Source organism: Arachis hypogaea, chromosome 16 (genome assembly GCF_003086295.3).
Source record: "Arachis hypogaea cultivar Tifrunner chromosome 16, arahy.Tifrunner.gnm2.J5K5, whole genome shotgun sequence".
Taxonomy (NCBI): Eukaryota; Viridiplantae; Streptophyta; class Magnoliopsida; order Fabales; family Fabaceae; genus Arachis; species Arachis hypogaea.
The window spans coordinates 118,634,062-118,659,328 of NC_092051.1; the positions used below are offsets into that span (position 1 = coordinate 118,634,062).

Below are 25,267 nucleotides of genomic sequence, written 5' to 3' on the forward strand. Positions count from 1 at the left end.
ACGCGTACGTGTCAGGCACGCTCTCGCGTCGCTGCGATTTTCTTCATTCCACGCGTTCGCATGGGGCACGCGCTCAGGTCAGTGTTCGCTGGTCATCTCCTTAGTTTCTCGTGTTTCTTCCATTTTTGCAAGCTTCCTCTCCATTCTCTAAGCCATTCCTGCCCTATGAGGCCTGAAACACTTAACACACAGGTCACGGCATCGAATGGGATAATGGAGAATTAAAATGTACTAATTAAAGGTTTCTAGGAAGCAAGTTTTCAACCATAAACAATATTAGGAAGGAATAAAAAAAATCATGCTAATCATATGAATAGGTGGGTAAAGACTTGATCAAACCACTCAATTAAACACAATATAAATCATAAAATAATGGTTTATCAACCTCCCCACACTTAAACATTAGCATGTCCTCATGCTTAGCTTAACGAGATAAAGTAAATGAGTAGGGAAATGTAAGACTCATGCAATGCAATGAAACCTATATATATTTATAAATGCAACTATATAATTCTTGTCTACTCGGTTAAAAGTAAATAAGTTCTTCAAGACAAACATAATTTAAATTCTTACTAATTCAAATTATATAGTAAAAACAGGTAAAATTGTAAGAAGACAGTTCATGAAAGCAAGGAACATAGAATTAAGCATTGAACCCTCACTGATGGTGTATGTGCACTCTAGTCTCTCTAGTGTATAGGATAATCATTCTATCCTTCTCTAATCATGCTTTCTAAACTTTGTTCTTCACCTAACCAATCAACAAGTATTTAATGTACCAATGCAAAATATCATGAGGTCTTTTTAAGGTTGTAATGGGGCTAAGGTAAGGGTAAGGGTATACATATGGCTAAGTGAGCTATAAATTGAATCTTTGACTAACCTAAGCTCTCATCTAACATACATACACTCTATATAACTCTAGAATCATGCCTAGCTACTCAGTATTCTCACTTTTGCATTACATACTCATGTATTAACTTTTCTTTTTAACTTGTATCACATATGCATTGATCTTTTTATTAACTTAACTTAGCATTGGGGTAATTTTGTCCCCTTAATTATTACTATTATTTTATTTATTATTATTATTATTATTTTAAAGTAAAAGTAGACATAACATTATCAATGCACATAGATTTTCAATTTCTCTAGTTTCACATGAGTAGGTACCCAAATTCCCATTATTTTATCATGACACATTCCCTTATTAACCAATGTTCCCACGATTTTTCACACTCAATTGATACACACTTTCTATCTTAAGCTAACCAAAGATTCAATTTGGGGCATCACTTGTTTTTCTGCTTAAGGCTAGTAATGTGGTAAAATATAGAACAAATGGGATTAAAAGGCTCAAAGTGGCTAACAAAGGTAAATGGAGAGGTAGGCTAATTGGGGTAAGTGAGTTAAAACAATTAATGGCCTCAATCATATGCATGCATATAACACATTAAACATTGGACATATAGGATGGAACAAAATAAAGATTACAATCATAGAGAAGCAAACATACAAGAATAAAATTTTTATGGTTAAATAATGTAACCATGTAATTAGGCTCAAAATCTTATGGGTTGTGTGTTCTTAGCTTTTTAAACTATGTTCCAATTACAACTTCAAACAAATTTAATACAAAAGTTTCGATTTAAATTAGTGAAATTTTCCAAAAATAGGGTCTTAAAAAGAAACTTATTATTCTTCAATCAAGTAGAACTTGCATACAATTAACCTATTACTATGCAATTTATCCTATTCTAAACAAAAGAAAAATTAACTAAATATCCTATTTTATTGGTGTTTAAGGAAAAAAAATTACCTCCGGAAGTCAGGTACTGACCGACCTCCCCACACTTAAAGCTTTGCACCGTCCTCGGTGCCATCTGTCAGGAACAAAGGGGGGCTGGTGGCAGCGTCTCCACCGTCGGGACCGTCATGGCTCCCTGTGCTGGTAAATGACGTGGAGTCCGGGGTGTCTGGGTCTTCTTTAGGTGGGTGGTTACCAACAAGTAGCTCCTTGAGGTATGTAAATCTGCGCTTGTTACGTCGCTCTCTTTGTTTTCCTTTTCGGTCAAGCCGGTCTAGCCTCTCAATTATCTGATGGAACAGTTAGTTTGTTGAAGGTGCTTGTGATGTTGAAGAAGAAGGGATATCTTCTGCTGGTTCTGTGCTCCGGTTGATAGTGGCTGCTGGAGGTCTGATATACTTCCCGTTAGGGACGTATTGATCATCTCGTGGAATCATGGCCTTGGTGTCCCCAACTCTGTAGAAGACTCCGGCTGCTGAGACTAGATCTGAAACCAAAGCGGGAAAAGGTAAGTTGCCCGCAATCTGTACGTATCCCATAGCATGCCGAATGTGTCTTGGTAAATTGAGGTGCTGGTCTGTAAGGATACACCAAAGTGGAATAGCCATGTCTGCGGTGAAGGAGGACTCGTGAGTGCTTGGAAAGACATAATGGGACATGATCTGTGCCCATACTCGTGCCTCCAAGGTGAGTGCTGAAGCCAATATCCCTTAGGTCGGGAATGATGGTATCCGTAGATCCATATGCTGCCAGGTTGTGCTATAATTCTGAGAACAGTGTCCCAGTCAAATTGGTATGTCTGGCGCGCTTGAGTGAGGCTTCTTGGAATGTGTCCAATCCTTCTAGAGCAGGGGGAAGATCTAAAGCTCGTTGAATGGCCTTTTCAGTTATGGGGACTTGCTTCTGACGGACATAGACAGACTGCATGGTTGGCATGTGAAAATTGGAGTAGAATTCGACTACCCATGAAAGATTAACCTGCTGTGGCTGTCTCTGTAGGAATCCCATTGTCTTCGCTCAATGCGGGGCTCAACAAATTCAGCAATGTTGGTCGGGAGGATAAGAAGATACTCATTATTATAATTCCTTTCAGTCAGGATGGGGAACATCTGCTCATAGTAGCGGTTAGTGAACCGCGTAGTGTCCTTTGCTAGAAAGGCTTTCTCTTTTTCATTGACCTTGATGATTCTTTTGATTTGTTTTATTGAGGATTTCACCGCTGTTGAAGATGGTTCCGCCACTGATGCTCTTTTTGTTCCTCTCCTTGCTGGTGGTTTGAGAGTAGCTTTCTCTTTACCTTTCTTGGTGGCCATCCTGAAAAAGGAAAAAGAAAGTAATATGTAAAGCTAAGGGTTCGAGCAAGGGAGCGAATATTATGGGTGATAATCAATGCACAGTAAAGAAGGATGTCGTTAACACATGGTCTAGACTACATGTGAAAAGTTCATCAAAGGTAATATAGCAAGTGCATGTGATGGCAGTTAAATGCAAGATGTTTATTGGCATGCCGGCAAAGGCATGAGTAGCATAGATTAAGCATTCAATGTCCAAGTTAGATTACCAACCCTTTCAAACTAACAACCTGTTTGTATTGACTATTATATTTAATTAATAAAATATAAAAGGGGTTTTGTGAAAAAAACAGGCATTAGAGTAGTAGATAGAGTAATATAAAATAATGCACAATGCCATACGGGTTTTTTCACAAACACATAGCATGCATGGTAAATATATTATTGAAAGTAGTAAATTGAACATGCAAGCAACCCTTTAAGAAGTAATATTAATTGTCAAACAATTCCACAATAATTCACAAGCAAAATATAGAAGAAAATAATCACCTAATTAAATTTCTAACACCAATTAAAGGAATGATAAAGAAAAGAAAAAGAAAGAAAAAAGAAAATATAGATAATGAAAGTAAAAGGAAAAGAAGAAGAAAACATAAACATAAATAAAAGTAAGAATGGAAAAATAAAAAGAAAGAAGGAAAAGAACCTTGAGAATAGATGTGAAAAATAAGGGAGGAGAAAGTAAAAAGTGAGAAAGAATAGAGGAGGAAGAAGGGTGAAGAAAGAAATAAGAAGGGAAAAAGAAAAATTAGGATTTGGGAAAGAAAAGATATGATATTTGGCTGATCTGGATAATCTGTGCGCCGCAGGTGACGCGGACGCGTGAGTCACGCGATCGCGTGGTGTGCGATGTTTTTCAAGTGACGCGGACGCGTGGGTCACGCGATCGCGTGACTTGATTCGTGCGATTGGCGCGAGTGCAGCCGTACGGTCGTGCAACTCTCTGTTTCAAACTCATTTTGCCAAAATTTAGGGTGACGCATTCGCGTGGCTGACGCGATCGCGTGAATGGCCATATTTTGAAAATGACGCGGATGCGTGGGGCAGGCGTTTGCATGATAGGACTTGTGTGTCCAGCACCATTCCAGCCCAGCTCCATCATAACTCTCTGCCATACACCTCTTTACGTCGATTTTGCAGAGCCACGCGTTCGCGTGGGTGATGCGGACGCGTGGGGGGCTCTTTTTCAGAATGACGTGGACGCGTTAGCGACGCGGTCACGTGGGCATATTTGTGCCTAAGGCACGCCTCCAGCCACGCTTTCGCGTGACTTTCTGTTCAATTTTATTTTCTTCCTAACGCAACTATGACGCGGACGTGTCAGCGACGCTTACGCGTCGTGTGCGTTTTTTTTATATATGCAGAATGCAAATGCAAATGTAAACTATATGCAGCTATATGCAGAGGTTATGAGAAGAGTCATCATCATAAATGAAAATAGAATAAAGTAAAATAAAACTAAGACTGAAAAAGAACGATCATACCATGGTGGGTTGTCTCCCACCTAGCACTTTGCTTTTACGTCCTTAAGTTGGACGCTCGTTAGGCTCATTCTTCTTCTGTTGGTGGGTCTTCCAAGAGGAAAACCTCTAGTTCTTTGTTATTCTTCATCTTCTCACCATGATAAAGCTTTAGGCGATGTCCATTGACCTTTAAGAATTTGGAGCTAGAAGGATGACGTAGGTGGAAAACTCCGTATGGCTCTGCCTTTTCTACTCTGTATGGACCTTCCCATCTTGATCTCAGTTTTCCTGGCATAAGCCTCAGTCTGGCGTTATAAAGAAGAACTAACTCCCCTGGTTTGAATTCTCTCCTTTTTATGTGCTTGTCATGGACAGCCTTCATCTTTTCTTTGTATCGCCGGGAGTTGTCATATGCTTCTAGGCGAAGATTCTCCAATTCTGCTAGTTGCAGCTTTCTTTCAGCACCAGCTTTTTCAAGATTCATGTTGCACTCCCTCACAGCCCAAAAAGCCTTGTGTTCCACCTCTACTGGAAGGTGGCAAGTTTTTCCGTATACTAGGCGAAAGGGGCTCATCCCAATGGGTGTTTTGTACGCTGTTCTATATGCCCAGAGTGCATCTTGTAGCCTGGCACTCCAGTCCTTCCTATGAGGTTTTACTATCTTTTCTAGAATACGCTTTATCTCTCTGTTAGAGACTTCTGCTTGCCCATTGGTCTGGGGATGGTAAGCTGTTGCTACTTTGTGAATTATCCCATGCTTCTTTAGTAATCCTGTTAGTCTCCTGTTACAAAAGTGGGTGCCTTGATCGCTCACGATTGCTCGTGGTGATCCAAAGCGACAAATAATATGGTTTCTAACAAAGGAAATGACAGTGTTAGCATCATCAGTACGGGTAGAAATTGCTTCAACCCATTTAGAAACATAATCTACAGCTAACAATATATAAGAGTAACCATTAGAATTTGGAAATGGACCCATGAAGTTAATGCCCCAAACATAAAAAATTTCACAAAAAACATAATCTGTTGAGACATTGGTGCACGAAATTGTGATCTTCAATGGCGCCAACAACTTGGTACGCACAATTGTAATCTCAACTCTTTATCACAACTTCGCACAACTAACCAGCAAGTGCACTGGGTCGTCCAAGTAATAAACCTTACGTGAGTAAGGGTCGATCCCACGGAGATTGTCGGCCTGAAGCAAGCTATGGTCACCTTGTAAATCTCAGTCAGGCGGATTTAAATGGTTATGGTGAATTGATAATAAAAAGATAAAGAAAACGTAAAATAAATATAGAGGTACTTATGTAATTCATTGGTGAGAATTTCAGATAAGCATATAGAGATGCTTTCGTTCCTCTGAACCTCTGCTTTCCTGTTGCCTTCATCCAATCATTCCTACTCCGTTCTATGGCAAGCTTTATGTAGGGCGTCACCGTTGTCAATGGCTACATCCCATCCTCTCTGTGAAAATGGTCCAATGCGCTGTCACTGCATGGCTAATCATCTGTCGGTTATCGATCATACTGGAATAGGATTTACTATCCTTTTGCGTCTGTCACTACGCCCAGCACTCGCGAGTTTGAAGCTCGTCACAGCCATCCCTTCCCAAATCCTACTCAGAATACCACAGACAAGGTTTAGACTTTTCGGATCTCAGGAATGGCCGTCCATGGGTTCTAACTTATACCACGAGGATTCTAATATCTCGGACTCGGTCCTCTGTATTAGATATCTAAGAGATATTCATTCTAGCTTGTTTGCATGTAGAACGGAAGTGTTTGTCAGGCACGCGTTCATAGGTGAAAATGATGATGAGCGTCACATAATCATCACATTCATCATATTCTTGGGTGCGAATGGATATCTTAGAATAGGAATAAGCTTGAATTGAATAGAAAAACAATAGTACTTTGCATTAATTCATGAGGAACAGCAGAGCTCCACACCTTAATCTATGGTGTGTAGAAACTCTACCATTGAAAATACATAAGTGATGAAGGTCCAGGCATGGCCGAGAGGCCATCCCCCAAACGTGATCTAAAGATGAAAACTAAAGATAATCCAAAGATGTAAATACAATAGTAAAAAGTCCTATTTATACTAAACTAGTTACTAGGGTTTACAGAAATGAGTAAATGATGCAGAAATCCACTTCTGGAGCCCACTTGGTGTGTGCTTGGGCTGAGCATTGAGCTTTACACGTGTAGAGGCTTCTCTTAGAGTTGAACGCCAGTTTGTAATCTGTTTCTGGCGTTTAACTCCACTTTGCAACCTGTTTCTGGCGTTTAACTCCAGAATGCAGCATGGAACTAGCGTTGAACGCCAGTTTGCATCATCTAAACTCGGGCAAAGTATAAACTATTATATATTTATGGAAAGCTCTAGATGTCTACTTTCCAACGCAATTGAGAGCGCGCCATTTGGAGTTCTGTAGCTCCAGAAAATCCACTTTGAGTGTAGGGAGGTCAGAATCCAACAGCATCTGCAGTCCTTCTTCAACCTCTGAATCTAATTTTTGCTCAAGTCCCTCAATTTCAGCCAAAAAATACCTGAAATCACAGAAAAACACACAAACTCATAGTAAAGTCTAGAAATGTGAATTTTAATTAAAAACCAATAAAAATGTACTAAAAACTAATTAAATTATACTGAAAACTGTGTAAAAACAATGCCAAAAAGCGTATAAATTATCCACTCATCACAACACCAAACTTAAACTGTTACTTGTCCCCAAGCAACTAAATATCATATAGGATAAAAAGAAGAGAATATACTATAAATTCCAAAATATCAATGAAACTTAGCTCCAATCAGATGAGCGGGACTTGTAGCTTTTTGCCTCTTGAATAGTTTTGGCATCTCACTTTATCCATTGAAGTTTAGAATGATTGGCATCTATAGGAACTCAGAGTTCAAATAGTGTTATTGATTCTCCTAGTTTAGTATGTTAATTGTTGAACACAGCTACTTTATGAGTCTTGGTCGTGGCCCTAAGCACTTTGTTTTCCAGTATTACCACCGGATACATAAATGCCACAGACACATAACTGGGTGAACCTTTTCAGATTGTGACTCAGCTTTGCTAAAGTCCCCAATTAGAGGTGTCCAGGGTTCTTAAGCACACTCTTTTTTTTCTTTGGACCTTGACTTTAACCGCTCAGTCCCAAGTTTTCACTTGACACCTTCACGCCACAAGCACATGGTTAGGGACAGCTTGGTTTAGCCGCTTAGGCCAGGATTTTATTCCTTTAGGCCCTCCTATCCACTGATGCTCAAAGCCTTGGATCCTTTTTATTACCCTTGCCTTTTGGTTTTAAGGGCTATTGGCTTTTTGCTCTTGCCTTTTGGTTTAAAGAGCTTTTGGCGTTTTCTGCTTGCTTCTTCTTTTTTTTTTTCTTCTTTTTTTGCCATTTTTTTTTCGCAAGCTTTTGTATTCACTGCTTTTTCTTGCTTCAAGAATCAATTTTATGATTTTTCAGATCATCAAATAACATTTCTCCTTTTTCATCATTCTTTCAAGAGCCAACATATTTAACATTCATTAAACATCAAATTCAAAAGACATATGCACTGTTCAAGCATTCATTCAGAAAACAAAAAGTATTGTCACCACATCAAAATAATTAAACTAATTTCAAGGATGAATTCGAAACCATGTACTTCTTGTTCTTTTGTAATTAAAACATTTTTCATTCAAGAGAGGTGATGGATTTATATTCATAACTTTAAGGCATAGACACTTAGACACTAATGATCATGTAATAAGACACAAATATAAATAAACATAAAGCTCAGAAATAAAAAAGGGCCATGAAGATGGGAGGGTGTGATACGGCGGAGGCGGAGGTAGCCATGCTGACTAGGCCGAAAGAAGTGGAGGAGGGTAGAATTGTAACTGATCATGAGACTTTTGATGAATGGAGTAACAGTTTTTTTAAATTCAAATACAGTAACGGAAAGAGAAACGGTTTTTGCTCTCAGAGGGGAAAGGGCAGATTTAGCAGAAGACATGTCAGAAAAGACCCAATCCTGGGCTTATGGGAGGGATCAGGTGGTTGCTGTAGGCGAAATTACAAGTAAGGTGCGGGTGGGCTTGTGTGCTATGGATCCAAGTGAATTGGGCCAAAGATCCATGACCCATAAGGACTTCAGCAAGCAATATGGGGAAGGTTTGGGCTCCAACATCCGAGGTCCACATGCTGTGCCTCATTCTGGGTTAGGAACGGATCTCCTCCTTGGACCTAGTAGCGGGCGGGTTGGAGGTCACATGGATGGGGTTCTGCTGTCGGGTAGGGCTGGGAAGTGCGCTTCTCCAAGGCAGTGCAGCGCAGCGATCGTAGTAGATCAGGGCGGTGCAGACGCGCTGACTGCAAAGAGGGGGAAGGAGGCCGGCGGGAACTACGAAGCGGAGGCTGTGATCTCCGCAGTGCCGACGGCTGGTGTGTGATGGCTGATGATGGAGCGATGGCCGCTACTGGCGAGGGGGGCCTGATCCGGTCTACGACTTGCGCTGGGGGCAGTGGTCCGAGTCTGGGAGTGCAGGATTTGGTACTGTGTGAATCGTGCAGGTCTTATGAGAGGAAGGGAGAAGGAAGTGAACTGCCGGGGGGAGAGGAGCGGGGAGCCAGGTCAGGGGGTTCTGATGCGGAGACGCTGCCGTCGGTGGAGTGTGGGTTGGTAGTGAACTAACTCGACGGGGGTCCCGGACCTGTGGGGGCTGGTGCGGGCAGGCAAGCTGATGTGTTGTGCTGTCGGGGGGAAGGGAATGAATCAAGTGAGGGAGGCCGAATTGTGACGCGGACAAGGAAGGGGCGTGGGTTAGACGAGCCATGGGTCATGATGGAGTGTTGTGAGGGTTCTACACGATGCGGGGCTATACGTGGCTCTCAGGGGAGTATAGATGTAGCAGCAGAGGCAGGGATTGGGGGTAAGGGGGAGATTCTGAGCGCTTGCACAATGCTTGTTCTGATGTAGGAAGCGAAGCCGAGATGGAATCCTCCGAGAAAAGATGGACAGCTGAAATGGAAGAAAATAGGGAAGCATGGAAGCTTGCAGTGGAATCTGGGGCGGTGCAGTATGATGAAGAAGATGACATCATGGCAATACTTCAGGCACAGAATGAGGTAATAGCTCAGAAGAAAAAGCTGGCGAAGAAGAAGGAAAAGGCAAGAAGGAGCCGACCGAAAAATCAAAAAAAGGTGTGTATAAGTTCTTTACAATGATTTTTAGTTCCTGGAATATTAGGGGGTTGGCGGGAGTTAGTAAACTGAGCATGGTAAATAGTTTTCGGAAGAAGTTTAAAGTGCATATACTAGGTTTGATAGAGACGAAGAAAGAAATTGTGACTAAGTTTGATATCATGCAATTGTGGGGTGATGGTGCCGTTAAATGGGAGTTTGTTGAGTTGGTTGGGGCTTCAGGTGGACTGCTTTTGTTGTGGGATGAAACAATGTTTCAGATGACCAACTGCTATAAAGGAGCTCGCTGGTTATGTGTGAAGGGTGTGCTACTGAAAAATAATTTTTCCTGTGCTTTTTGCCTAGTTTATGATAGGGCGGAAAAGCTGGTCACGTGGGAAGAGCTAAGCTTCTTATCTGGGTTCTGTCAAGTTCCGTTTTGTTATATGGGGGATTTTAATGAGATAACTCATCTGGAAGAAAGGAAGGGCGCTACCTCGGTGCCGGTGTCGGCAACAGAGTTTAAAGCTTGGATACAGGATATGGAGTTAGTGGATCTAGCAGTCACTGATCGCTCATTCACCTGGTTCAGAGGGCAATCATGTAGCCGCATTGATAGGAGTCTGGTTAGTTTGGAATGGCTAGAAGAGTTTCCGGGAACAAGACTGAGAGGGGGGCCGAGAGGGTTATCTGATCATTGCCCAATTATTATGGACGAAACTCGGTGTAGAGGTGGGCCAAGAACTTTTCGGAGCTTAGACTCATGGTTTACGCATGATGGGTTCTTGAGGATGGTAAAGGAGGAGTGGAGGAGCTTGGGCGATGAAAATTTTCTGGACAAGTTAAAGGCTTTGTCAACTCCGCTTACCAGATGGCATAGAGATAAATTTGGGGACATAGATCGAAGGATTACGCAGTTTGAGGATGAAATCAAAAAAGCAGATGACACAGTTAGTACTGGAATGGATGATGGGACTATTGAAGCAAGGAGGAAAGCGCTAGTGAGATTCTGTAGGAAATGGTACATCAGAAAGGAGCTGCATTGGAAGCAGATGTCAAGATCTCGTCATGCAAAAGACATGGATAAAAACACCCGATACTTTCACAATTTAGCCTCTGCGCGTCGTAGATCCAATCGGATTGATGCCTTAATGGTCAATGGGAGGATGGTCAGGAACCAAGCAAGAATTAAGGTTGCTATTCGGGACTTCTACAAGAAGCTGTACCACCAGGAGACATCTCCGGTCATTGGATTCTGGGAAGGGCTTATTCAGCAAGTCAATGAGGAAGAGGCAACAGAGCTAGAGGTGATGCCAACGCCTGATGAGGTAAAGGCGGCTGTTTGGGATTGTGAGTCAACAAAGGCACCAGGTAGTGATGGGTACAACATGAACTTCATCAAGAAGTGCTGGGATGAACTAGGGAAGGAGTTCACTGATGCGGTGGTGGGTTTTTTCCAGTCATCTAAGCTTCCTAGCGATGCGAATGTAACTTGGGTGACGCTGGCACCGAAGTTTACTGGAGCCAGAGAAATTAAGGACCTCCGGCCGATTAGTATGGTGGGCTGTGTTTATAAGGTAATTTCTAAAGTATTGGTTCGGAGGATGCGGAAGGTGATGCCGGGGTTGGTTGGAGAGACTCAGAGCGCATTCGTAAAGGGGAGGAAAATACATGATGGGGCATTGATTGCTTGCGAAACGGTGCACTGGCTGAAATCACGGAAAAAGAGCGCCGCGATAATAAAGCTGGATTTTCAAAAGGCTTATGATAAAGTTAAGTGGAGCTTTCTGGATATTGTTTTGCAGAAGATGGGCTTCGGTCAGAAATGGCGAGGGTGGATTAAGGAGTGTGTCAGCTCTGCATCTATGTCGGTTCTTGTTAATGGGTCACCTACGAAGCCTTTCAAAATGGAAAGGGGCTTGCGACAAGGTGACCTGCTGTCCCCATTTCTGTTTGTTTTAGTTGTGGATGTTCTCCATAAACTGATTGGCAATGCAGTAAGGAATGGTCGTATATCTCTACTACTACTTGGGAGGGATCACATCGAGTTATCTCACTTGCAGTTTGCGGATGACACAATTCTTTTCTGTCCTCCTGAGGAGGAGACCATAAGGAATTATCAGCGATTACTCCGATGCTTTGAACTGATCTCTGGGTTGAACATTAATTTTGAAAAATCCAACTTTATACCGGTTAATTGTGATCGGATGTGGGTCCGTAGGATGTGTCGGTTGTTGGGGTGCAAGGAGGCATCACTGCCAGTCAGATATCTGGGTATTCCCCTCGGAGCAAATCCGAGGCTGGTAAAGACATAGAAACCGGTGATTGACAAGGTTGAAGATAAGCTCAGTTTGTGGAAAGCAAAGACTCTTAATAAAGCGGGTAAGCTGGTCCTAATTAAGTCAGTTCTTAATAGCTTGCCTATTTACTACCTCAGCCTATATAAGATGCCGAAGACAGTGGCGAAAAAGTTGATTTTCCTACAAAGATGATTCTTGTGGAGTACAGAGGATGGGAGGCACGGGGTACCGCTCGTGAAGTGGGAGATAGTTATGGCTCCAAAGCAGGCAGGTGGGTTGGGAGTTGGGGATGCGGTGATTCGAAATACAGCTTTGCTGTTCAAGTGGTGGTGGAGGTTCTCAAAAGAAGACTGTCCTTTATGGAAGCAAGTTGTTTGCTCTTGCAACAACATGAATACTACTGTGATGCTGCACGGCCAGCCAGCTCCCATCAGAGGGTGTCCTTGGCGGGATATCTGCCAGTTACAAATTAGTGAGTTGCAGCTGAGAGAAAAGATGATCAGCAGGTTGTCTATGGAGCTCGGTAATGGCAGAACAATCCGGTTCTGGGAGTATAGCTGGTTGCCGCCTGGGGTGTTGAAAGATCTGTTTCCTAGACTCTTCTCGGTTTCGACCCTTCAAGGATCTTTTATAGGGGATTGTGGGTTTTGGGATAGGATAGAGTGGATTTGGAGCTTTCAGTGGAGGAGAGAGTTGTTCCAATGGGAGTTGGATTTAGTACACCAGCTTCACAAGCTGTTACAGTCGGTCAAGCCCACCACCGAAAAAGAGGATGGCGTGGTATGGAAATTTGATAAAACAGGAGTTTACTCAACGGCTTCCTTTGGGCAGGTTTTGCATGCGGAAGTCCTACCAGAGGAAATCACAAGCTATCGCTTCACTCGTGCTGTTTGGAAAGGATTTGTCCCTCCGAGGGTTGAGCTGCTTACTTGGTTTTTCTTGGTTGGAAGGGTGAATACTAAGGATCGCCTTTGTAGATTCCGGGTTATTCCTCAGCAGGACAATAGGTGTGTGCTATGCTATAAGGATGAGGAAACTGCTTTTCATTTGTTCCTAGAATGCGAGACCACATGGCAGGTGTGGTGCGCTTGGCTGCTGGCCTTGGGACGACAGTGGAGCCTTCCAGGTACACTAAAGGATCACTTTGAAAGCTGGACGAATTTATCTGTAAGAAAGGTAGACAGAAAGAGGTGTTTCATTGGGTTCTTTGCAGTTATTTGGACAACCTGGCTAGAAAGGAATGGTAGGCTCTTCAGAGATAATACTTCCAGCGTGGAGGACATCATAAACAGGTCGTTTAGGTACTTTGAGGAATGGAGTGGTGATGACCCATTTAGGTGTTGATGGCCATGCCGAAGATAACTAGGGGTTGGTTTATTGAATTTTGTTAGTTCTTGTAGCTCTTTTAATTGCTCCACTTTATGTGTTGAGCTCCCTTTGATTCAAAAAAAAAAAAAAAACAGGAAAATAAATAGACAAGGAGATTAAGGAATGAGTCCACCTTAGTGAGGGTGACGTCTTCCTCTTGAAGAACCAATGGTGCTTTTGAGCTCCTCTATGTCTCTTCCTTGCCTTTGTTGCTCCTCCCTCATAGCTCTTGTTGAGGTCCATGATCTCTTGTTTGCTCCATCCTTTTCTTAGTGATGGCTTGTCCTCTTTAATGAGAATGTCTCTGGCCTTAGGTGCCCTAGATGGTTATGGAAAAATAAAAAGCAATGCTTTTACCACACCAAACTTAGAAGGTTTGCTCGTCCCCGAGCAAAAGAAGAAAGAAGTGCGTAGAAGAAGAAGAAAATGGAGGAGATGGAGGTGTGTGAATGGTTCGGTCTAGGGGGTTTAGGTGGGTATGATGTGTGAAAAGGAAGGAGTGATGGTTTGAATTTAAGTGGGTGGGTTGTATGATGGTTTTGGAGGAGTAATGGAGGTGATTGGTGGAGGTTAATTGAGGAAGAATGTTATGAAAAGGAGTGAAGAGGAGAGAAGAAAATGTGGGGGTCCTGTGGGGTCAAGGACTTAACATCCCTGCTCCAATTAGGCGTGTAAAACGCCCTTGCTGTGCAATCCTGGCGTTTAACGCCAGACTGCTGCCTGTTTCTGGCGTTAAACGCCCAAATGTAGCTTGTTTCTGGCGTTAAACGCCAGCTTGGTGCCTGTTTCTAGCATTAAACGCTAGACAGATGCTTGTTTCTGGCGTTTAAACGCTAGACTGCTCTCCTCCAGGGTGTGCTATTTTTAATGTTATTTTTTTATTCTGTTTTTGATTTTTCAGTAATTTTTGTGACTTCACATGATCATCAACCTAAAGAAAACATAAAATAACAAAGAGAAAATAAAATAGATATGATTAAATAACATTGGGTTGCCTCCCAACAAGCGCTTCTTTAATGTCAATAGCTTGACAGTAAGCTCCCATGGAGCCTCACAGATGTTCAGAGCATTGTTGGAACCTCCCAACACCAAACTTAGAGTTTGACTGTGGGGGCTCTGGTTAACTCTGCAGTGAGAGAAGCTTTTCATGCTTCCTCTCCATGGTTACAGAAGGAGATCCTTGAGTTTTAAACACAAGGTTGTCCTCATTCAGTTGAAGGATCAATTCTCCTCTGTCCACATCAATCACAGCTCTTGCTGTGGCTAGGAAGGGTCTTCCAAGGATGATGGATTCATCCTCATCCTTCCCAGTATCCAGGATTATGAAATCAGCAGGGATGTAAAGGCCTTCAACCTTTACTAGCACGTCCTCTACTTGTCCATAAGCCTATTTTCTTGAGTTGTCTGCCATCTCTAATGAGATTCTGGCAGCTTGTACCTCAAAGATTCCTAGTTTCTCCATTACAGAGAGTGGCATGAGGTTTATCCCTGATCCAAGGTCACATAGAGCCTTCTCAAAGGTCATGGTGCCTATGGTACAAGGTATTAAGAACTTTCCAGGATCCTGTTTCTTCTGAGACAATGTCAGTTGATCCAGATCACTCAGTTCATTGATGAGCAAGGGAGATTAATCTTTCCAAGTCTTATTACCAAATAATTTGGCATCCAGCTTCATGATTGCACCAAGGTACTTAGCAACTTGCTCTTCAGTAATGTCTTCATCCTCTTCAGAGGAAGAATACTCATCAGAGCTCATGAAGGGCAGAAGGAGGTTCAATGGAATCTCTATGCTCTCTAATTGAGCCTCAGATTCCTTTGGTTCCTCAAAGGGAAACTCCTTATTGGTCACTGGACGTCCCAGGAGGTCTTCCTCACTAGGATTCACGTCCTCCCCCTCCCTTGTAGGTTCGGCCATGATGGTTAAATCAATGGCCTTGCACTCTCTCTTTGGATTTTCTTCTGTATTTCTTGGGAGAGTACAAGGAGGAGTTTCAGTGACTCTTTTACTCAGCTGGCCCACTTGTGCCTCCAAATTCCTAATGGAGGACCTTGTTTCATTCATGAAACTTACAGTGGCCTTAGATAGATCAGAGACTATATTTTCTAAGCTAGATGGATTCTGCTCAAAATTCTCTGTCTGTTGCTGAGTGGATGATGGAAAAGGCTTGCTATTGCTAAACCTGTTTCTTCCACCATTATTAAAGCCTTGTTGAGGCTTTTGTTGATCCTTCCATGAGAAATTTGAATGATTTATGCATAAGGGATTATAGGTGTTTCCATAGGGTTCCCCCATGTAATTCACCTCTGCTATTGCAGGGTTCCCAGGATCATAAGCTTCTTCTTCAGAAGATGCCTCTTTAGTACTGTTGGATGATTCCTTCAATCCATTCAGACTCTGAGAGATCATATTGACTTTCTGAGTCAATATTTTATTCTGAGCCAATATGGCATTCAGAGTATCAATTTCAAGAACTCCCTTCCTCATAGGCGTCCCATTATTCACAGGATTCCTTTCAGAAGTGTACATGAACTGGTTATTTGCAACCATGTCAATGAGTTCTTGAGCTTCTGCAGGCATTTTCTTTAGGTGGATGGATCCACCTGCAGAATGGTCCAGTGACATCTTTGATAACTCAGACAGACCATCATAGAATATATCCAGGATGGTCCATTCTGAAAGCATGTCAGAAGGACACTTTTTGGTCAGTTCCTTGTATCTCTCCCAAGCTTCATAGTGGGATTCTCATTCTTTCTGTCTGAAGGTTTGAACATCCACTCTAAGCTTACTAAGCTTTTGAGGAGGAAAGAACTTGGCTAAGAAAGCCGTGACCAGCTTATCCCAAGAGTTCAGGCTATCTTTAGGTTGAGAGTCCAACCATACTATAGCTCTGTCTCTTACAGCAAACGGGAAAAGCATAAGCCTGTAGACCTTGGGATCAACCCCATTGGTCTTAACAGTATCACAGATCTGTAAGAATTTAGTTAAGAACTGAAAAGGATCTTCTGATGGAAGTCCATGAAACTTGCAGTTCTGTTGCATCAGAGAAACTAATTGAGGTTTCAGCTCAAAATTGTTTGCTTCAATGGCAGGGATTGAGATGTTTCTTCCATGTAAATTGGAATTTGGTGCAGTAAAGTCACCAAGCATCTTCCTTGCATTGTTATTATTTTCGGCCATGTCTCCTTCTTTTTCGAAATTTTCACTCAGATTTTCTCCAGAGAGTTGTGCTTTAGCTTCCCCTTAGCTTCCTCTTCAGAGTCCTTTCAGGTTCAGGATCAGCTTCAACAAGAATGTTCTTATCCTTGTTCCTGCTCATATGAAAAAGAAGAAAATAGAAAAGAAAATATGGAATCCTCTATGTCACAGTATAGAGATTCCTTTATGTGAGTAGAAGAAGATATGAGTAGAAGAAGAGAAATTCGAACACCAAGAGGAAGAAAAGGTTCGAATTTTGAGATGAAGAGAAGTGTTAGTAAACAAATAAATAATTAGAAGGAGGTGAGAGAGAAGAATTTTTGAAAATTAAATAAATTAAAATAAAAATATTTTTATTTTTAATTTGAAATTAAAATAAAAGTCGAAAATTAGAAAAGAAATAAAATTAACATTAAAAATTAAAATAATTAGTTAATTAAAAAAGAATTTTGAAAAAGAGGAAGGTGATTTTCGAAAATTGGAGAGAATTAGTTAGGTAGTTTTGAAAAAGATATGATTGAAACAAAAAGATAGGATTGATTGAAAAAAGATTTGAAAATCAATTTAAAAAGATAAAAAGTTAGAAAAGATTTTGAAATTGATTTTGAAAAAGATATGATTGAAAGATATGATTGAAAAATTTAATTTGAAAAAGATTTGAAAAGAAAATTAAACAGATTTGATTTTTGAAGTTAAAGTTGATTACTTGACTAATAAGAAACTAAAAGATATGATTTTAAAATTTAAAGATTGAACCTTTCTTAATAGGTAAGTAACAACTTGAAAATTTTTTGAATCAAAACATTAAATGCTAGTAGTAATTTCGAAAATTATAAAATAAAATAAGAAAAAGATTTTGAAAATTAATTTGAATATTTTCGAAAACATTAAAAGAAAAATGAAAAAGATTTTGAAAAATTTTAAAAAGGAATTCAAAAATATTAAAAGGAAATTGAAAAAGATTTGATTTTTGAAAAAGATTTGAGAAAGATAGAATTTTTAAATAGAAAATTTGATTTGACTCATAAGAACTAACAAGATTTTAAAAATTTTTGAAAAAGTCAACTCAAATTTTCGAATTTGATGAGAAGAAAAAGAGAAAGATATTTTTTTTATTTTTGAATTTTTTTAATGATGAAAGAGAAAAACAACAAAAAGACTCAAAACATGAAGATTATGAATCAAAACACATGATGCATGCAAGAACACTATGAATGTCAAGATGAACACCAAGAACACTTTGAATGTCAAGATGAACACCAATAACTTATTTTTTAAAAAATTTTACAAGAAAAGAAAACATGCAAGATACCAAACTTAAAAATTTTTATTCTTAGACATTAATAATTCAAGAATGCATATGAAAAATAAGTAAAGACACAAAACAAGAAAATATGAAGATCAAACAAAAAGACTGGCCAAGAACAACTTGAAGATCATGAAGAATGCAATGCATGAGATTTTCGAAAATAATTTTTTTTGAAAATTAAAAAGATACAATTGACACCAAACTTAAAACTTGACTCTAGGCTCAAACAAGAAACATCAATTTTTTTGGTTTTTATGATTTTATTAAATTTTTTTTTGGTTTTTTCGAAAATTATTTTGGGAAAAACTAAAAAGAAGAAATATTTTTTTTGTATTTTTCGAAAATAAGAAATAAAAGAGCTTAAAAATAAAATAAAATTACCTAATCTGAGCAACAAGATGAACCGTCAGTTGTCCAAACTCGAACAATCCCCGACAACGGCGCCAAAAACTTGGTGCACAAAATTGTGATCATCAATGGCGCCAACAACTTGGTACGTACAATTGTAATCTCAACTCTTTATCACAACTTCGCACAACTAACCAGCAAGTGCACTGGGTCGTCCAAGTAATAAACCTTACGTGAGTAAGGGTCGATCCCACGGAGATTGTCGGCCTGAAGCAAGCTATGGTCACCTTGTAAATCTCAATCAGGCGGATTCAAATGGTTATGGTGAATTGATAATAAAAAGATAAATAAAACGTAAAATAAAGATAGAGGTACTTATGTAATTCATTGGTGAGAATTTCAGATAAGCGTATAGAGATGCTTTCGTTCCTCTGAACCTCTGCTTTCCTGCTGTCTTCATCCAATCATTCCTACTCCGTTCTATGGAAAGCTTTATGTAGGGCATCACCGTTGTCAATGGCTACATCCCATCCTCTCTGTGAAAATGGTCCAATGCGCTGCCACTGCATGGCTAATCATCTGTCGGTTCTCGATCATACTGGAATAGGATTTACTATCCTTTTGCGTCTGTCACTACGCCCAGCACTCGCGAGTTTGAAGCTCGTCACAGCCATCCCTTCCCAAATCCTACTCGGAATACCACAGACAAGGTTTAGACTTTCCGAATCTTAGGAATGGCCGTCCATGGGTTCTAACTTATACCACGAAGATTCTAATATCTCGGACTCGGTCCTCTGTATTAGATATCTAAGAGATATTCATTCTAGCTTGTTTGCATGTAGAACAGAAGTGTTTGTCAGGCACGCGTTCATAGGTGAGAATGATGATGAGCATCACATAATCATCACATTCATCATGTTCTTGGGTGCGAATGGATATCTTAGAATAGGAATAAGCTTGAATTGAATAGAAAAATAATAGTACTTTGCATTAATTCATGAGGAACAGCAGAGCTCCACACCTTAATCTATGGTGTGTAGAAACTCTACCGTTGAAAATACATAAGTGATGAAGGTCTAGGCATGGCCGAGAGGCCAGCCCCCAAACGTGATCTAAAGATGAAAACTAAAGATAATCCAAAGATGTAAATACAATAGTAAAAAGTCCTATTTATACTAAACTAGTTACTAGGGTTTACAGAAATGAGTAAATGAGTAAATGATGCAGAAATCCACTTCTGGGGCCCACTTGGTGTGTGCTTGGACTGAGCATTGATCTTTACACGTGTAGAGGCTTCTCTTGGAGTTGAACGCCAGTTTGTAACCTGTTTCTGGCGTTTAACTCCACTTTGCAACCAGTTTCTGGCGTTTAACTCCAGAATGCAGCATGGAACTGGCGTTGAACGCCAGTTTGCGTCGTCTAAACTCGGGCAAAGTATGAACTATTATATATTGCTGGAAAGCCCTGGATGTCTACTTTCCAATGAGAGTGCGCCATTTGAAGTTCTGTAGCTCCAGAAAATCCACTTTGAGTGCAGGGAGGTTAGAATCCAACAGCATCTGCAGTCCTTCTTCAACCTCTGAATCTTATTTTTGCTCAAGTCCCTCAATTTCAGCCAGAAAATACCTGAAATCACAGAAAAACACACAAACTCATAGTAAAGTCCAGAAATGTGAATTTTAATTAAAAACTAATAAAAATGTACTAAAAACTAATTAAATTATACTGAAAACTGTGTAAAAACAATGCCAAAAAGCGTATAAATTATCCGCTCATCAGGCATCTCATCCCTCTTGGATATATTACTAAACCTTTGGCAAAGGGAACAAGATTTACAAAATTCAGCAGCGTCTTTAAAAAGAGTAGGCCACCAGAATCCACAGTCTAGAATTTTTCTAGCTGTTCTTTGAGGGCCAAAATGTCCTCCACTCTCAGATGAGTGGCAGGCCTCTAAAATAGACTGGAATTTTGATTGAGGCACACACCGTCTAATTACCTGGTCAGCACCACACCTCCATAAATATGGATCATCCCATATATAATATTTGGACGAAAAAGTGTGGCTAACTAGATAATTAGCTACAGGTGCATACCAAGGAACTACTTCAGATACTGCATGTAAGCTATCAAATGGGAAATTATCATTTATAGGAGTGGAGTCATCCTTAATGTGCTCAAGGCGACTCAAGTGGTCTGCCACTAAATTCTGGTTACCACTCCTATCCTTAATTTCTAAATCAAATTCTTGCAGCAGCAATATCCAACGTATTAGCCTTAGTTTGGACTCTTTTTTAGCTAATAAATATTTTAAAGCTGCATGGTCTGAGTATACTACTACCTTAGTAACAAGTACATAGGCTCGAAATTTATCCAGAGCAAAAACAATAGCAAGAAGCTCTTTTTCAGTAGTAGTATAGTTAGATTAAGCAGCATCTAAAGTCTTAGATGCATAAGCAATTATAAAAGGATCCTTACCTTCGCGCTGAGCCAGCGCTGCTCCTACTGCATGGTTGGAAGCATCACACATAATTTTGAATGGATGGCTCCAGTCTGGTCCTCTCACAATTGGAGCTTGAGTCAGGGCGATCTTCAGCTTATCAAACGCTTGCATACAATCCACACTGAACTCGAACACAATATCTTTCTGCAACAATCTGGATAAAGGCAATGCTACCTTACTGAAGTCCTTAATGAATCTCCTATAAAAACCTGCATGGCCAAGGAACGAACGGACTTCCCTCACGGAGGAGGGGTAAGGTAAACTAGAAATGACATCTACCTTTGCTGGATCTACTGAAATACCAGTATTAGACACAACATGTCCTAGTACAATTCCTTGTTTTACCATAAAGTGACATTTTTCAAAATTCAATACAAGGTTTGTACTAACACACCTGTCTAATACTCTAGATAAACTATCCAAGCAAAGGCTAAATGAATCACCATATACGCTAAAATCATCCATAAAAACTTCCATACAGTTCTTAATAAGATTTGAAAAGATACTCATCATACATCTTTGAAAAGTAGAAGGTGCATTACACAAGCCAAAATGCATTCTTTTATAAGCATATGTTCCAAAGGGACATGTAAAAGTAGTCTTCTCCTGATCTTCAGGAGCTATATGAATTTGAAAATATTCTGTATAACCATCTAAAAAACAATAATGGGATTTACCTGACAGGCGATCAAGCATTTGATCAATGAATGGCAAGGGGTAATGATCCTTGTGAGTGGCTTGGTTGAGACACTTATAGTCAATGCAAACTCTCCATGAATTTTGTACTCTAGTTATCAGGAGCTCTCCGTACTCATTCTTTACTTTTGTGACACCAGACTTCTTTGGCACCACTTGTACTGGACTGACCCATTCACTGTCTGAGATGGGATAAATGGTATCTGCTTCAAGTAGCCTGGTCACTTCCTTCTTGACAACTTCTAAGATAGTGGGATTCAATCTTCTTTGAGGTTGACGGATAGGCTTTGCTTCCTCTTCTAAATATATTCTGTGCTCACAAACTGGGGACTGATGCCTACTAAATCCTTCAAGCTCCATCCAATTGCTTTCTTATGTTTTTTAGCACACTGAGTAGTTGCTCTTCTTGTTGAGAGGTGAGTTCCCTTGTAATGATAACTGAGAATTTCTGATTATCCTCAAGGTAAGCATACTTGAGGTGTGGAGGAAGGGGATTCAATTCTGATTTAGGCTCTTGTCTAGGCTCTGGATCGTTCGGGGCTAGTAATAATGGCAAAGTGTCCTCATTGTGTTCAGAAGGTGTCCCCACACTTGGACCTTGCTCCATGTGCTTCTCTTCTATTTCTTCTTGGTGAACTTCAGCTATAGTTTCATCAATAATGTCACACTGGAGGATAGAATAATCTTCCAGAGGGTGCTTCATAGCTTCATTTAAACTGAAACTCACTGTTCTGCCATCTATCTCAAAGGAGTAAGTTTCTGAGAATGCATCCAGCTTGAACTTTGAATTTTTCAGGAATGGTCTTCAAAGCAGGATTGATGATGGTCTTCCTGAGTCATTAGGGGGCATTTCCAGAATATATAAGTCAATAGGAAATGTGACCCATTAATGCTCACTAATACATCTTCAGCAATTCCAACTACTGTAAAAATGCTTTTATCTGCTAACACAAAACGAGCTGCTGGCCTTTTTAAGAGAGGGAGCCTCAAAGTATCATATATAGACAAAGGCATTATACTAACACATGCTCCTAAATCACACATGCAGTCAGAAAAAATCACACCTCCAATGGTACAGTTAACCATGCATGGACCTGGATCACTACATTTTTCAGGTATACCTCCCATTAAAGCAGATATAGAACTACCTAAAGTAATAGTTTCTAATTCATTAATTTTATCTTTATGTATGCATAAATATTTTAGAAACTTTGCGTATTTAGGTACCTGCTGAATAATATCAAAAAGGGGAACTGTTACCTCAACCTTTTTGAATATTTCTACCATTTTGGGGTCAAGTTCCATCTGCTTTCTGGGCTTCCTTGCAAGTTGTGGAAATGGGATAGGAAGAGCGTTACTTGCAGCTTCTGCATCTGTTGGTGTTTCATTCTGTGGTTGAGCTGCTTCTTCTTCAACTATGTTTTGTACGTCCTCTTCCTCTTCAGCATCTTTCACTTCCACCACATCCTCAGCTAGGACGTGTTCTGGTGAGCTTGGCTCCTCCTGGTTCCTCTCCTGCAATGTGGTTCCAGACCTTAAAGTGATGGCATTGATGCCACCCTTGGGATTAGGTAGGGGTTGAGAAGGAATTCCACTGGAGCTTGAAGGTTGATTGGTAGAATTTGGTGATGAATCTAGCCGGGAGACGAGAGCTTGTAAAGTGGCAGTCAGACCATTTAAAGTAGAGTTCAGCTATGTCTGCATGTCTTGTTATCCTTGTGCAAGAAAACAGAGCATCTCGTCATTTGATGAGGAATTGGAATAAGTGATCTGAGGAATCTGTTGTTGGTTGTGCTGGAGTCCTTGGGACTGTCTTAGGTGAGGTGCTCTGTAAGGTTGGTTCTGATTCTGATGTCTGTTGTTGTTATTGTTATTCCACCTCTAGTTTCTATTGTTATCTCTGCCTCCTCTGTTATAGTTGTCCCTCCAACTATGGTTAGAATTATCTCTCCAACCTTGGTTGGAGTTGTCCTGCCATCCGTGGTTATAGTTTCCACCTTGGTTGTAGTTGCCACCTTGTTGATTGTATCCTTGATTCGGGCGGTCATAGAAGTTGTGAGTGGCTGCCACAGTGTTGTCTTCCTATTGGAGCTGTGGACATTCGTCAGTATAATGACTATAATCAGCACAGATCTCGCATACTCTTTGTGGAACCAACTGTTGGCTGTGTTGTGGTGGGAGAGGCTGAGCTTGTTGTGTTTGTTGTTGATTTAACTGCATCTGTTTCAGTAGGTTGGTCATTTCACATATACTCTGGGTAAGAGCAGTAGTTTCAATGCCAGAGGAAACCTCTGCAACAGCTTTTGAGTGGCTGTGCCTCTGCCTGTGATTCTTAGTGGACTCAGCTAAGTCACTGATCAGTTGCCATGCTTCATCTGCGGTCCTGTACTTTTTCATAGACCCATTACTAGCACCATCCAGTGTAGTCTTATCCTGGGGGTTCATGCCTTGAGTGAAGTAGCTGATCAATACTAGTATATCAATCATGTGATGGGGACATGCGTCTAGAAGATTCTTAAAACGCTCCCAGTACTCATAGAGAGTCTCCGAGTCACCTTGAACAATGCAGGAGATTTCTTTTCTCAGTCTATCTGTGACTTCAGATGGAAAGTATTTTTCCAAAAATTCCCTCCTGAGCGTATCTCAGTTGGTAACAGTCACTTCAAGCTGAGCTTAGTACCATTCCCTTGCCTTTTCCTCAAGAGAAAACAGGAAAGAAGTTAACAGAATAGAAATTTCATCTGCACCATGATGCCTAACAGTAGAACAGGCTGTCTGGAAATCCCTAAGGTGCTTGATAGGCTCCTGAGCAGGTAAGCCGTGAAACTTGGGCATCAAGTTGATTAGTGCAGTCTTCAGTTCAAAATCTGCAGCCAGATTTGGATGACGCACTTGATACGGTTGCAGTGTAAAATCTGGTTCTCCAGCTTCTTAGAGAGTAATCCACCTAGGTTCTGCCATGTTACCTGCACGTGAATCAACTGAATCAGTAGCAAAGGAGCTTGTCTCGCTCTCAGATGGCGGTTCAGATTCTCCTTCAGATGAGACTGGTGAATTGATAACAATCACTTCACCACACTCAGAGGCTAACCGACGTCGAGCTCGCCTAATATGTGAAAGAGTTCTTTCAATTTCAGGATCAAAAGCGGCTAAGCTCGGATCAGGCAATGAACCCGTCATTCAATGAGAAAGACATATGGCTCATGGTAACAAAATAAAAATAAAATATGCAAATAAATAAAAATATATACACTAATTAATAATCTAGTACACTATTGCAACTCCCCGGCAACGACGCCAAAAATTGATGGTGGCAGAAATTGACCAGTTAAGAAATTAATAAACAGAATGCGTTGCAAGTACAGTTCTCAACCAGCTAAAATTCGCTTCTCAATTTAAAAAGGGTTGTCACAAAAATTAGAATTAAAAATACTGGGAGTATGAGTCACAGGTCGTTTCCCAACGAGTTGCAAGAAAGAGTGCTAATTTATTAATCAGAAATTTTTCAGAAGGTTTGAGTTGGATAATGAGTAATTAAAATAATTATAAATTAAAGCAATAAAACTAAGAATTATTATTAATATAAAAAGCCTTGACTGGGGAATTGATTAATTGGAAGTTCTATCATTGTTGGAATCTTCTCAAGTGTAGTGTAAAGAGGTTGTTGTTTTCACTTAGTTAACCCTTACTAAATAAAGGGAAGTCAAGTGATTGAGCTGACTCTCATCCGCAATTCCTAGTCCTT

At 40.5% G+C, this 25,267-nt stretch overlaps 2 non-coding genes across 2 annotated transcripts; both read left to right on the top strand.

Moving 5' to 3' along the window:
* The first annotated feature begins 16,150 nt into the window (after nucleotides 1–16,150).
* LOC112761955 (small nucleolar RNA R71) lies at nucleotides 16,151–16,258 on the top strand. Its single transcript, XR_003182321.1, has one exon. It is a non-coding gene; the product is annotated as a small nucleolar RNA R71 (small nucleolar RNA).
* Nucleotides 16,259–24,003: 7,745 nt separating this feature from the next.
* LOC112761482 (small nucleolar RNA R71) lies at nucleotides 24,004–24,111 on the top strand. Its single transcript, XR_003181877.1, has one exon. It is a non-coding gene; the product is annotated as a small nucleolar RNA R71 (small nucleolar RNA).
* Nucleotides 24,112–25,267: the final 1,156 nt, after the last annotated feature.